The 15,218-nt window shown below is 39.6% G+C and overlaps 1 protein-coding gene across 4 annotated transcripts in view; it reads left to right on the top strand.

The window, feature by feature from the left end:
* The first annotated feature begins 35 nt into the window (after positions 1-35).
* Positions 36-15,218, top strand: part of SCMH1 (Scm polycomb group protein homolog 1) — a 189,851-nt gene continuing 174,668 nt past the window's right edge. Inside the window, exon 1 of one of the 4 annotated variants that reach the window (XM_079938928.1) lies at positions 36-183. The gene's annotated coding sequence lies outside the window, so the exon portion shown is untranslated. The remainder of the gene's footprint in view (positions 184-15,218) is intronic. The other 3 variants (XM_079938919.1, XM_079938920.1, XM_079938921.1) reach the window with 3 other exon arrangements.

Here is a 15,218-nt window from a genome sequence, read left to right as displayed (position 1 = left end):
CAACGCCGCCGCCGCCTCGGTCGAGCCCCCAGCCGCGCGCCAGCCCGCCGGCCGGCCGGCAGCCGCTGCTCTCCGGAGCCGCCCCCGCCCGCCCCCTCCGCGCGTCCTCCCTAGCTCGCTGCGCAGCGGAAACATGGCGGCGGGCAGGGAGTGAGCTGCTCCGCGTCGTCGCTGCGCCCGCAGGTAAGCGCCTCGGCGGCCGCCTCCGCTCTCCCGGAAAGCCCGCGCCCTGAGGGGCTGGGCCGCCAGGGGCCGCCCCGGGTGAGAAGGAGGCGCCAGGACCGGCCCGGCCGCTGCCCCCGCCCCTCGGGCCCGACTGTCCGTCTGTGTGTCCCGGCCGGTCGGCCTGTCTGGGGTCCGAGCGCGGCCGTCCCCCGCCGTGTTCTTGGGCCCGGAGCTCCGGCGGCTCGTTCTGCTTCCGCGGCCGGGCCAGCGGGGCCCAGTGTCCGGCCCGCGGCCCTGACTCAGTAGAGGCGCCCCGGGGGCCCCGCGAGGGAAACTCAAGGACACGGGGACCTCTGGAGGGTCCGCATCGCGGGCGGTCCGAACGGCGGTCTCTCTGTTCTGGCCGGCGGGGCTGGGTCGGCCCGAGAGTGTTGGCTTTGGGCCGAGGGCCGGGAGTCGGAGGGGCTGTCAGTCGGCTCGGACAGGAGAGGTGAGAGATGCCTGTGGATCCTCGCCGGCCGGATCCGGTTCGGGGCGGGCGAGGACCGAGGTCGGCGGACAGCGTGGCTCATCTGAGGGTCGGGGGCGCGAAGGGCGGGGAGCTGTCAGCAGCGGTCCTCCGGGCTGGCTCCGGCGGCTGGAGCTGCGCCGAGACAACTCACGTGTGCCGCCGGAAACGGGCGCGGAAAGCAGGTTTCCAACCTCCGACGGGGGCGGGAGCCGCTGGGCACCGAGGTGAGCCAGCGGCCAGGAGGGCTGGACACGTGGGCACAGCTGTGGGCCAGCCCCGGAGGAATGAAAAGGGGTTTCCTGGAGATAAGTGAACCCCAAAACATCTCCAGACTGGAAGGGAATTTAAAAGTCATCCAGGGTCCCTTTCCCTCATCCCATACCAAAGTAGCTTTGAAAATCCCGAATTCTACCCTAATAATTTGACAAGTCTGAACATCGCCTCCAGTGATGGGAAACCGATCTCTTCCCAAGGAAACCCAAAACCTATTAAGTTTCTGCAAGAAGCTCTTTCGGCCCCAAGGATTGACCTGCTTAAATATAAAGTACTCTATTCCGTTTCTCACTTCTGTGCCGTGTTTTGAACTTAAAAAAAAAAAAAAAATCTAGTACTGTTTGTTTAAACCAACTAAAAGAGTTATTATTTTGTGGAAAATTTGGGGGTTTCCCTCATTTTTTAAAATGTCTATAAACACTTTATCAAGTGAGCAAATGTATATCGATTGGAATGCACCATGCAAATAGAAGAGCTTATTATTTTTTACACTGGGAAAGAATTGAGTCTGGCATCCCTAGTTTGATGCCAGACTGCAATTTAATATTTAGTTGGAGAGGGAAATGCTTTATTACATTGAACTCTTTGCTCTCTTTCTAACTGCCAACACAAGGCCCAAAATTACTATGAAAAGAACATTTTTTTGTTGTTGCTCATATACCAGCATTATTTTTTACTTGCCTTTTTATCACTGAGCCTTGGTTTGTGGGGTTAAGTTTTTAAGTAGTGTCTTTACCAACAACTTAAACCCCTGCCTAAGCAACCCTGCAGGTTAGTAATTTTTTAAGCTTAGCAGAGATGTGATGACCTTGTAGATAAAGTGCCAAGCTCTTGTATCCAGGACGCTGTTTATATTCTAAGCAAAATTTCACTGTTTTTATAACATAGACAAGCACATAACATAGACAACACAGCGGTCAGAATTAGTTCTTTATCTTTATTCTTATATCTTCATTTTTTTCACTTGGTCAGTGGTTTTGAAGTTTCTAGCACACGTCAAGTTTTGATTTCTGTTATGTTTGTTGGGTAAAACTTTGTATAGCATCATTCTTTACAGAACTGTGCAGACTCAGGAAAAGCTCTGGTTCCTTCCCTTCAAAGGACTTGGAGTTAATGGTAGGAAATACTAAAAAACTCTGTGAGAAAGCACTGGTGTGAATATCCCACTGAAAATGTAATCTCAACATCTTCTAACATTTACTCTATACTTAATGTGTCTATTATGTGTCAGGCACTATGCTATGTACTATGTTTAGCTGGGTAGACAGAGATGAATAAGATACATTTCCAGTCCTTGTGAAGTTGGTAAATTAGATGCTGAAATAGGTCATCTCAGAATAAAAGGTGAGAGCTATGCCTGTGATGCTGTGGTTGCATCAAGGCGAGGGTGCTTAGACTAGTCCGGGACTTGAGGGAAGGCTTGAGGAAGACATGACACCTGACCCAAGTCTTAAATGGTACGTAGAAGTAAGTCAGGCAAAGATGAGTAAAAAATGTGCTTCAAACAGAGAGAATAGCTTGAGTAAAGGCATCAGTGTGAGAAAAGGAATGGCTTGCCTAGAAAACCACAAGCAGTTTGGGACTGCTAAGAAATAACGATGAAGATGTAAGTGGTAAGTTGTGAGGCCAGAAATACAGTCCGAGGCCATGTCATGGTAGACCCTGTATGCATAAGTATCTTGAAATGAATTCAATAGGTGACTTTTTTTTATCACTGAAAGGTTTTTATAGATATGCTTAAATAACATTTTTTAAATGTGGTTATAGGGATGAGGAGAGAGGGATGAAGTTGAGAGAATCTGTGAGGCTTTATGATTGATTGCGTGTGTAGATCAGAGGGTGAGGAGTCCAGGGTGATGCTCATGTTTTTGGTTTGGGTGACTAGGGGGATGATGGTGACATTAACTGAGACAGGAAACACTGGATAATGATTTCAGTTTGGGACTTAGAGTTTCTGTGATTTCTTGAGTTAGGTCAATGAGCAAATGTAGAAGTAAGATAGAAAAAAAAGGTTGTGGTCAGAAAGTGGAATATTAGAGTTAAATTGTCTGATGTGGAGCTCTTCTAGGTGACAGCTAGGTCTCTGTGTGTGAGTTGCTGAAGTACAGCAGAGGTGAAGGTCGGGTGAAGCTGAGTATGACAAGGAGCTGTGAGGCTATTGTATTGAACGAGTCTTCTGCATGGATAGTGAAATGATTTAGGATGCTAGGATGCAGGGAAGAGAGGGATTGTGACCCAGGTGCAGTGAATATAGGGGATTAATCGGGAGGGTGGTAGATGACAGATGAGGAGGAGGGGTAAGGAGTGATACAGCCAGGTGGTGGAAACCTCAGAGGAGGAGGAATTTTTAAACACAAGAATGGAGAAGTAATGGTTTTTGACTTTTCCTTCCTAGAAGCAGGATTCTGATCTCTTCATCTTTATTCAGGTCTCATATTAGTCATTCTGTTGGCTCTGAAGAATCTATTCTAACTCTTGGAAAGTAGGAGGGCAGATATCCTATATCACATCCTTTCTGCTGATACTTAATGATGAAGTCCATGGAGGTTTTTTTTCCCTGATGGTCAGTGGATAGATAGGAAACAATCAGTAGTGAGGATATACTCATGGTTTCTGGGAAGAGTATAGTGGCAAGAGCCTAGGCTTTGGGTTAGAAAGATGGATTCAAATCTAGGCTATGTCACTTGCTAGCCTTAGGACTGTAAGCAAATTGTTTAACCTCTGTAACTTTCAGTGTCCTTATGTGTAAAAAATAGATTTCTACTTCATGCGGTGTCACAGAGGTTACATGAAATAATGTGTGTGTGTGTGTGTGTGTGTGTGTGTGTGTGTATACACACTAGAGAAGCAATTGGCACTTCAGAGATGCAAAGTAAATGTTAATTCTCTTCCAACTACCTTTAAGGGACTTAAGCTCTGATGGCAGAAATGAAATTTTTTCATGCTTACCTAAATTGTAAGGCAATAAGTACTCTAAGGGAGGTAAAGCAAAGTGATATAGGAGTTCAGAGGATGGAGCCATCATTTCTCAACAGTTGGAACAAGGTTAGGCTTTACACTCAAGATGAATTTTATTTGAGCCTTGGAGAACAAATTTAAATAGATTAAATAATTTAGGTGGAGCTCCAAAATGGGGAAATTATAGGATATGTTTTTAAAAATTGATAGTTGCCAGAGGTCAAGTATTGTATTTGTGTAAGTCAGTAAGCCCACTAGAGAGGTGGGCTGGGGCCATAGTATTAAAGACCTGAAACTTTGGAGTTTGGACTTGATTCTAGATATACGAGGGAGCCAAAGATTGTACATCCTCCCTTTCTACCTCAGTTTCCTATCTGTAAAATCTATAGGCATTAATTTAGACACTTTGGATTTGTGTTTGAAATAAACCAAGTAAATTCACATTTGAAAATAAGTTCCTATGTAGACCAGCTTTCAGTTAAAAAAATAACTACTAGGATTTATTTTGTAGCTGTAGCTTAATCTTTTGCAATAACCTTGTTTGGTAGATAGGCTTAGTGGAGTTAAAAAAACATACAAGATCTCACTGGTAGAAAGTGACTAAAGATGTTCTCATTTCAAATTCTTTCTTATACTGCCATACTGATTTTAGATTTGAAAAATAAGCCTGGGTCCTCAGTGTCACTGAATATTAATAATACAACCCAGGGCTGGTCACTTTGCTTCTGTGATCCTCAGTTCCCTCATTTATAAAATGAGGAAAGGTGTGGGTGTAGGGCTTAACACTTTACATAATGTGAATAAGTACATACTAGATACTCAGATGTTGCCCCCACCCCCTGCAATCTGTAAATGAGGGAATTTAACCAAACCATTGTCAAGGCCTTAGTGCTAACTCCCTAGCTATCAGGGAACTGCTAGAACTAATTATTTTGATAACCTTTGGCCATATAAACCCAGCAAGTCTTATCCTCTGTTACCTTTGTCCCAGCTCCTCCAATCATATGTCTTTCTTCTGTACTGTTATTCCTGTGCTGACTTGGCTTCCTCTTCCTCTCTCCCAATCCTGCTATTTTGCTCCCTTTCAAACCTTTCCACTTGTGCTCTGAAACTCCTGTTTTCTACACTGTTAACCATTTTATGGGATGTTTTAATGTGTGTTCTGGCCTTAAATGGAAGCCAGGAGAGTAAGATCGCTTAATCTAGCCCTTCTGAACGGGTGCAGCTCATTCTCCCAGACCACTCCTTGCAAAAGGAGAGAGATAATGATGACTGTAATTTTTTATGCACCACTTTTTCATACATTTCCAGACCGCTGCTTCTCTGCCTTCTTAAAATCCCTGTGCTCTCTGGCACAAGGGCTATACCACTCTTGTCTTCTTATATAATAGATCTTCTCTATCATTTAGGACTTAGCACACACAGTCTTCCTTTCCATCTCAATTTTTGGCCTTACCCTGAGTGGCTTCAGTACTCACATGGATGATCGTTTCTTCAACACATTGACCTCTTCAACTGAAGTGATCATCATTTTAGCTAATCAGCTCCCCTAGTCACACCATGAGCTTTGTTCTCATGCAAAGATGGCCCACCTCTGAAATTATGAATGAAGACATGCAGATTTGTTCAAAATTTCTTCTTCTGCCTGACCTTTGAGGATCTACTAGATCTTTTCTTTGACCCCACCAAGGCCTGTCTTCACTTCCTTCCCTATCCAGCTTAATTTTCTTAGTCTCTTGCTATTTCATTCACTCTCTTATCATTATCTTTTATTCCCTTGCTCTTTTGTCCTTCTGTCCCTGTCTGGGCAAAATCCCGAACTAATCTCTCTCTCCTTGCCTGTACTAGCTCTACTGAGCCCTGCTGGAAAAAACATCACAGTTATACAGATTGCTGCCATTGGGGAGATGGGAAGATGAAGAAGGATAGGTGATTACAATTGCATGTTATTGAAGTATGTCACACATTTTTCTACTTAATTTGAAACATACAATAACCCTGTTAGAGAGGATGCCAGATCATTATAAACTCTATTTACTGATAAGGAACTGAGGTGTAGGTGGATTAAATGATGTGCCCAATGCCAAATAGCTAGTAAATGTCAGAATGACAACTCAAAACCAGGTCTTCTTACTACAGATTCTGTGTTTTGTCCAGAATGACTCATTGCTTTCTATGACTTCCTTTTTAAGACTCTGGGCTGTCTGAACCTCCTGCTGGTTCTGTTGTAAGTTGTAATATATTAATTTCCTTCCATTTTAAATTATATAAAGGCTGATGCATTATTTTCCCCTCTGATTTACTATAGTTGTTACCATTGTTAGCTTTTAAAATTGAAGCATATACATATTGTATATTCATTTTAATCACTATGTCTATTGCTCATTGATGTATTATGGGCACATTTCTAAGTGTTTTCTTATTTAGTAGAATTGCTTTACACTCACTTTTGTAGACTTTCCTCTGGGGCATTCAAACATGGTGGAACTAGAGGCTGTTTTAGTCATTATGTTCTGCAAAGTATAATAGAAAACATGAGAGCCAGCATACTTGTTCTTGGAGATATTTAAGAAGAGAGCAGACAACTGTTTGTCTTAGGTGATTTAAAATTTTGGACTTCCAGTCCTGATTTTTTGGTGCTCTGTCTTATCTCCAGTTATCTCAAGGGACTGCCGGAAAGTCTCCAAGCTAAATTAAATTTATTTCTTTAAATATAAAAGTTTATAAAACCTAATAGGCGGGCTTCCCTGGTGGCGCAGTGGTTGAGAGTCCACCTAACAATGCGGGGGACGCGAGTTTGTGCCCCGGTCCGGGGGGATCCCGCGTGCCACGGAGCGGCTGGGCCCGTGGGCCGTGGCCGCAGGGCCTGCATGTCTGGGGCCTATGCTCCGCGGCGGGAGGGGCCGCAGCAGTGAGAGGCCCACGTACCGCAAAAAAAAAAAAAAAAAAAAAACCTAATAGGCATAGAGGGTCACAATTCCAAAATAAGAGCTTAAAACATTGTCTAATTTCTTTATGTGTGTTTTTTCAGTTTTTCATTTATTCATTCAACAAATATTTATTAATGTCTGCTAACTGACAGACACTGTGCTGTGTACAGTGACAAAGATGGAATTCACCTGTGAAGCCATCTGGTCCTGGACTTTTGTTTTTTGGGAGTTTTTAAATCACAGATTAAATTTCAATGCTTGTAACTGGTCTGTTCATATTTTCTATTTCTTACTGGTTCAGTCTTGGGAGATTGTATCTTTCTAAGAATTTGTCCATTTCTTCTAGGTTGTCCATTTTATTGACATATAGTTTCCTGTAGTAGTCTCTTATGGTCCTTTGTATTTCAGTGGTGTCATTTGTAACTTCTCCTTTTTCATTCCTAATTTTATTGTTTGGGCCCTCTCCCTGTTTTTCTTGATGAGTCTGGCTAAAGGTTTATCAATTTTGTTTATCATTTCAAAGAACCAGCTTTTTGTTTCATTGATCTTTTGTTTTCTTCATCTCTATTTCATCTATTTCTGCTCTGATTTTTATGATTTCTTTCCTTCTACTAACTTTGGGTTTTGTTCTTCTTTCTCTAGTTGCTTTAGGTGTAAGGTTAGGTTCTTTATTTGAGATTTTCCTATTTCCTGAGGTAAGCTTGTATCACTCTAAACTTCCCTGTTAGAACTGCTTTGGCCATGTCCCATAGGCTTTGGATTGTCGTGTTTTCATTTTCATGTGTCTCTAGGTATTTTTTGATTTCTTCTTTGGTTTCTTCAGTGATCCATTGGTTGTTTAGTAGCATATTGTTTAGCCTCCACATGTTTGTGTTTTTTGCATTTTTTTTCTTGTAGTTGATTTCTAATCTCATAGAGCTGTAGTTGTAAAAGATGCTTGATATGATTTCAGTTTTCTTAAATTTACGGAGACTTCCTTTATGGCCCAGCATGTGATCTATTCTGGAGAATGTTCCATGTGCACTTGAAAAGAATCTGTATTCTGCTGCTTTTGGATGGAATGCTCTATAAATATCCATTAAGTCCATCTGGTCTAATGTGTCATTTAAGTCCTGTGTTTCCTTATTGATTTTCTGTCTGGATGATCTGTCCATTGATGTAAGTGTAGTGTTAAAGTCCCCCACTGTTACTGTATTACTGTCAACTTTCCTTTTATGTCTGTTAACATTTGCTTATATAGTATATTGAGGTGCTCCTGTGTTGGGTGCATATATATTTACAATTGTTATATCTTCTTCTTGGATTGATCTGTTGATCATTATGTAGTGTTCTTCTTTGTCTCTTGTAGCAGTCTTTATATTAAAGTCTATTTGTCTGATATGAGTATTGCTACTCCAGCTTTCTTTTGATTTCCATTTACATGGAATATCTTTTTCCACCCCCTCACTTTGAGCCTGTTATGTGTCCCTAGGTCTGAAGTGGTTCTCTTGTAGACAGCATATATATGGGTCTTGTTTTTGTATCCATTTGGCCAGTCTATGTCTTTTGGTTGGAACATTTAATCTGTTTACATTTAAGGTAGTTATAGATGTGTATGTTCTTATTGCCATTTTCTTAATTGTTTTAGTTTGTTTTTTTAGGTTTTTTTCCTTCCTTTCCTCTTTTGTTCTCTTCTCTTGTGATTTGATGACTATCTTTAGCGTTGTGTTTGGATTCCTTTCTTTTTTGTGTGTATATCTATTACAGATTTTTCATTTGTGGTTACCATGAGGTTTTAATATAGCAGTCTATATGTATACATGATTGTTTTAAGTTGCTGATCTCTTAATTTCAAATGCATTTCAAATATCCTGCATTTTTACTCCCCTCCTGTCACAGTTACTGGTTTTGATATCATATTTGTGTGTGGACGACTTCCTACCTATCCTGTATGTTTACCTTTGCCGGTGAGCTTTCCCATTTTCATAATTTTATTGTTTCTAGTTGTGGCCTTTTCTGCTTAGAGAAGGTCCTTTAGTATTTGTTGTAATGCTGGTTTGGTGGTGCTGAAATTTTTTAGTTTTTATTTGTCTGTAAAGCTTCTGATTTCTCTGTCAAATCTGAATGAGAGCCTTGCTGAGTAGAGTACTCTTGGTTGTAGGTTTTTCCCTTTCATCACTTTAAATACACTGTGCCACTCCCTTCTGAACCACAGAGTTTCTGCTGAAAAATTAGCTGATAATCTTATGAGGATTGCCTTGTATGTTATTTGTTGCTTTTCTCTTGTTGGTTTTAGTATTTTCTCCTTGTCTTTAATTTTTGCTATTTGATTACTATGTGTCTCAGAGTGTTCCTCCTTGGGTTAATTCTGTATGGGACTCTGTGCTTCCTGGACTTGGGTGACTGTTTCCTTTCCCATGTTAGGGAAGTTTTCAGCTGTTATCACTTCAAATATTTTATCAGGCCCTTTCTCTCCCTTTTCTTCTCCTGGGACTCCTATAATGCTGGTGCAAATGTTGGTGCATTTGACGTTGTCCCAGAGGTCTCTTAAACTGTCCTCATTTCTTCATTCTTTTTTCTTTATTCTGTTCCATGGTAGTGATTTCCACCACTCTGTCTTCCAGCTCTGTACAGTGACCAAGGTGAATGCCATAATTTTAAAAATGCAGAGATAGGCCACAGAGTTAAAGAATATATTTATGGTAGATATAACAGCTAAATATTACTGTCTGTATTAACTAGGGATTCCTACAAATAGGTTAGAAAAAGACAAATCAATAGAAGAATGACAAGGTATAAAAGAGGCAACCTAAAAGTTTATTAGCCATTCGCTGGTAATTAGTTCCTGTAGGAAAATTAAAGTTCTAATGAGATGTCATTTCATACCTATTAGATTGGCAAAAATTAAGAAGTCTAATAATACCAAATAATGGTGGGAATGTAGAGTTAAGGGAGCTCTTGGACACTGTTGATGGAAATAGAAATTGCACAACCATAGTGAAGAAAAATTTAGCAATATCTGTTAAAACTAAAACACACATAACCTACAATCCAGCAATTCCACTGCTAGGCAGATACCATTTAGAAACTCTCCTATGCATGTATAAATAGTTATGCAACATTTTTATAGCAGAAAGTTCAAACTAGTCCAAATGTCTATTTATAAAAGAAAGAAAATATTGTAGTATATTTACCTAATGGAATCCCGTACAATAATGAAAATGAATGAACTAGATCTATATAGTAACTTGGGTGAATCTCACAAGTAAAAAGTTAAGTAAATAAAGCAGATGGCAGAACACATTTATATTGTATAAAGCCCAACATTCATGTATTATTTAGGGAAGCATACTTACATAGTAAATGTTTAAATAAATGCATGGTAATGATAAATATCAAAGTAAGGATAGTGGGGATCTCTGAAGGGTAAGGTGGGGAGAGAAGACCAGTAATACTGCTGGGAAGAGCATGCAGGAGCCTTAACTTGTATTGGTAAATATTTTTTCAACTAGGCTGTAGATATATGGGTGTCCATTCATTATTCTTTATATATCTGAAACATTGTATTATATATGTATTTTTAAAGAATAATAGCATGTAGTTTTTGTTATGAGTTTAATGCAGGGAGGGAAGGAGCAGCAGAAATATAAAGAGATGTTATTAGGATGAATCATGTAACTGTTTTCTACAGGTCTGAAATGGTCTAAAATAGGCAACTTCAAATGGCTCAACATCATTCAATCTAATGTAACATGGGCTCTCATTGAAACATATTCAAAGTAATATGGGAACACAAGGGCAGGAACAATTGACTACCAAGGCAGAAGGAGAGAGATGGTCTTTGGAAAAGCTTCAGAGAGAGAGAGAGAGAGAGAATGACATTTAAACTGGATCTTAAAGGTTAGGAAGGAATTCACTAGATAGAATGAAGAGAAGAAGGCCTTCCAGGTAGACAGAAGTAAAGACCCCTTTGCATGGATGGAATCCCCCAGGTGGAATATGTGGAGGTCACAGAAATGTAGCAGAGGAAGAGACTAAGGAGGAGAACAAAAACAGCAAATATCTGTATAGCATTTACTATGCATTTTATATACCTGTAAACTCATGTAATCCTCCCAGATGGGGAAACAGGCACATAACAGTTAAGTAACCTGTCCAAGGTCACAGGACTAGCAGATGGTGGAACCAGGATTTGAACTCCAGCGACCTAGGTCCAGAGTCTCTGCTCTTGGCCAGTAAGCTATTCTCTGAATCACTACATTATAAGCAAAATCAGGAGAAACCAGTGTTTTGAATGCCAAAGGAACAGCGGTAAGTTTCAAAAAGAAAGGAATAGTCAGCAGTGTGCAAGGCCCTATGGAGGTAAAGTAGGAATACTACAAAGAGACCATTGGATTAAAAAAAAAAATCATTGTGCTCTCAGTTACAGTAAGGGATACCAAGATAATAGAGATGTGGGTATCTCAGAATAGTAGTGATTCAGTCCACCAGTTCTGTGGACGAATGATTATAATTCCATTTAATAATGAAGAAGATGGAGTCAGGGAGACTATTTGGAATAGATCCCCTCTCTATTTAAGTATTTGATATATCAACACAGTTGAAAGGATTTTCATCCTCTGCTGTCTATATCATAGTTTCTCTAAAACTAGGATTAATACTGAAAATTTTGTTTATTCTTCTGTATCTTCTGGTTTTAATAAAGATAGAACTTAAGCTATGTTGATTAGTGGATTTTCAGAATTAGGTGATATTCTAAAGATCAGTAGTTCAATTTACAATATTTCATACACGAAAAGGTGAAAGAGACCTTATAAGTACCATGGTATGTGGAAAGAATTAAGGCTTGGTGGTTAGGAGTCCCCATTCAAGTCCTAGTCTGCCACTCACAGGCTTTATGATTTAGGCAAGGGGGTGACAGTAGGTGATCTCTAAGATTTCTTGCAACTCTCAAGCTCTGTCACTATTAGGTCAACTATTCAGTGAAGAAAATGATGCCTAAAGGAGGGACATGGTTTGTCCAGGGTCATGAAAACTGGAATTGATTCTCTTGACACTGGGTCCAAGAAATCTGATGGAAGAATCATCGAACATTTGAGTGGCTGCTGTATGTCAGGCAAGTGTTAACTACCTAAAAACATACTTGCACATGAATCGTTTCACAGTTTATTCATCCAGTGTAAAAGTAACAACCATCATCATCTGTGTTTGTTTGTTTATGGATATCCTGCCTTATTCCAGAATGTGTTTAAAGCATACCTATTCTGTGTAACAAACCATACTTAGAAAGGGATTAAACTTAAGTGTCTGTCAGACACACTGCAAAATGCAAACATGTGTTGATCTCACCCACCCTCATATAAATATTATTAGCTCCATTGTATATGTAAAGTAACTGAGACTCAAAGATATCTGGCCAACATTATACAATTTATTAGTGATAGGACTCGGTTTCAAACCCAGACCATCCTGACTTTAGCCCTAATGCATCTTTCCATTTTACCACGTATACTTCCCACAGGCAGTGTTATATATCTCTGAGGCTTCATCAGTACAAGAGGCAAGGTTTACCTGTAAGAATTAACTTGTTTTTTAGCTGAATATATCCTGTTCCACCACAATAGGTAAACTAGAAGGATCCCTGAATAGAAGAATGAAACACTTTAGTGAATCAGTCATTCTTATTTTTAGTTTGAGCAAACTTATGAACAATTTCCTTGTTAGGGTTAGTGCTCATATTTTAATAAATTGCAGGGACTTCCCTGGCGGTCCAGTGGTTAAGAATCCGCCTTCCAATGCAGGGGATGCGGGTTCAATTCCTGATCAGGGAACTAAGATCCCACATTCCGTGGGGCAACTAAGCCTGTGCACCACAACTGCTGAGCCCACATGCCGCAAATTACAGAGCCCACACACTCTGGAGCCCATGCACCGCAACTAGAGAGAAACCCATGCACCACAACGAAAGATCGCACATGCTGCAATGAAGATCCCACGTGCTGCAACCAAGACCCGATGCAGCCCCAAAAATTAAATAAATAAATAGCAAAGTTTCTGTACCCCCTCAACCCTTGGTGTATATCCACTGCCTCCTTAACCAACAGATATTTGCCAGCTATGTACTAAGGATACAAAGATGAGAATAAGATAAGATTCCTTCCCTCAGTGAGCTTACTATCCAGGTGATAGTTGGGATAAAAAGTTATTATAACTTTACCTCTGTGGTCTTCCTCCCCAAAACCTATAACTCTAGTCTAATCATGAGAAAAACATTAGACAAATCCCAATTGAGGGACATTCTGAAAAATACCTGAACAGTATTCCTCAAAACTATCAAGGTCATCAGGCAAGGAAAGTCAGCCAAAAAGAGCCTAAGAAGACATGACTACGAAATGTAATGTGTTATCCTTGGAAGGGTAATGGGATCCTGAAACAGAAAAAGGATATTAAGTGGAAACTAAGAAAGTCTAAATGAAGTGTGGACTTCAATTAATATTGTATCAGTATTGGTTCATTAATTATAACGAATGTACCATGCTAATGTAAGATGCTAATAATAGGGGAAACTGTGCAGAGTATACGGGAACTCTGAACTATCTTTGCAGGCTTCCTGTAAATCTAAAATTGTTCTAAAATAAAAGCTTATTTTTTTAAGTAATAATAAAGTTAAAATAATTTTATATGCTATTTCTTTGGAATTTAATTAAAACACATTTCTTCATAAAATGTTCCCAGTTTGGTTGACTCATTTGATGGGACCAACAAGTTGCAGTCTATTGATTGATGCATGTGCTACATGTGTATGCTAGGTGCGTGCCATATAAATTTTTTCTATCTCAGTGTCTTATACATACAGATGACAGAAATATGCCAAGTGCTAGTCAACAGAAAGGACTCACACAAATGTAAAAAAAATTCTTACTACATAATATTGCTTGTTAATTGAAAGCACAGAACACTTATTTGGAGGGATTGTGGCTAAGTACCTACCACGCTGGCTTGTAAGCAAAAATGATTCAGTTCACATAGGAATGTTATTTTATTTGATCTGTTTGTGTGACACTATAAAAAGGTGCTAATACCTATTATCACTGTATATGAGTGTGAGTTGGATAGTTATTTTTTCTAAAAATGCTTTATAAGATTAGTGTGATTCTTGGAGTGAGATCAATTTAAAAGTCCTGGACTTAGTTTTAAGAAAAAACTTCTTGAGAAATCGCTTAATCAGAGTTTACAGTTCTTTTACTAAGTGTATCTTCCTCCTCAGTTATAGTTGTGCCTACATGTAAAGGAAACCACTCACAGAAATTTATCTTCAAAGGATATATTCTGTAAATAATTATTTAATGAATTTAGATGTCCTGTCTCTATAGAAAGCTTAGAAAATAATACTAACAGATAACCAGTAGAGCTAGCAATTCTCTTGCTTCTTTATTGATCCAGAACTTACTCTCCAGACTCCCCAACTCTTAACGCTCTTATTTCCACAACACCTCCACTTAATTAATGCAACTTTACTTAATGAATAAGCAAGGATTGCTTGTTTTGGCTGAATTCTGTTAACTACCTTAACAATAAATAGATTTTTTTATGCTGACCTTGACAGTTAGGTGTCAAAGTTGCCTTCTTGAGAACAGCTAGTTGAATTTGGTAAAAAGTAATGTTTTTATTGACTTCTTTATTCTTTTAATATGTTAAGTTCCCTAATGATGGCATTTAAATTAATCATCTGAAAGAGAAATGTCAGTTCAGGCAATCAACTAATTTGTTTCTGATTATTAGTTATTAGTGAAAACCTATATTTAGGTGCTTAATACAGTAAATGTTTAAATAATAAGTGCTTAATACATATTAGTTATATCCAAATTTGAATTAATGGACTGTATTCATTATACCTAATTTTTTCTTTGCGTGCTCCTATACCTTATATTGAGAAGGAACTGTATTTTGCACTGAACACGTTTTGGAAATAGCTTTGTTGTCTGATGGATAGGGGTTTAAATCCCATGTCTGCCACCTCTAATCTACCGAAAAGATCCTTAGATCATTCTGTTGATCGGACAGGTTCAGCAGTCCCCGATGTATTTGTAGGTCTTGTCTTTTCTACAGATTAAAGAACACAAGATTCTGGAAGGCAAGGCAACACCTTAAACTTTTAGTGCCCCCAGTATACCATGGTGGATTCTGGTACAGTGGTGGGCTCATAGTATGTTCTAAATAAATATTGTTATAATAGCCTTCTTCTGTGTTACTGGGAAATAACAACTATTGTTTGATACAGGAGGAGACAACTAGACTTTTGTTGAGTGTTAAACTTTAGTCTAAGCTAGTATTTCCCCAATTTACCTGATCATCTGGAACACTTATTAAGAAATAACAGATACCCTGACCTGGAGATCGTT

Source organism: Stenella coeruleoalba (assembly GCF_951394435.1).
Source record: "Stenella coeruleoalba genome assembly, chromosome: 1".
Classification (NCBI taxonomy): domain Eukaryota; kingdom Metazoa; phylum Chordata; class Mammalia; order Artiodactyla; family Delphinidae; genus Stenella; species Stenella coeruleoalba.
The sequence above is the reverse complement of the archived record's forward strand: the minus strand, read 5'-3'. Positions and strand labels throughout refer to the sequence as shown.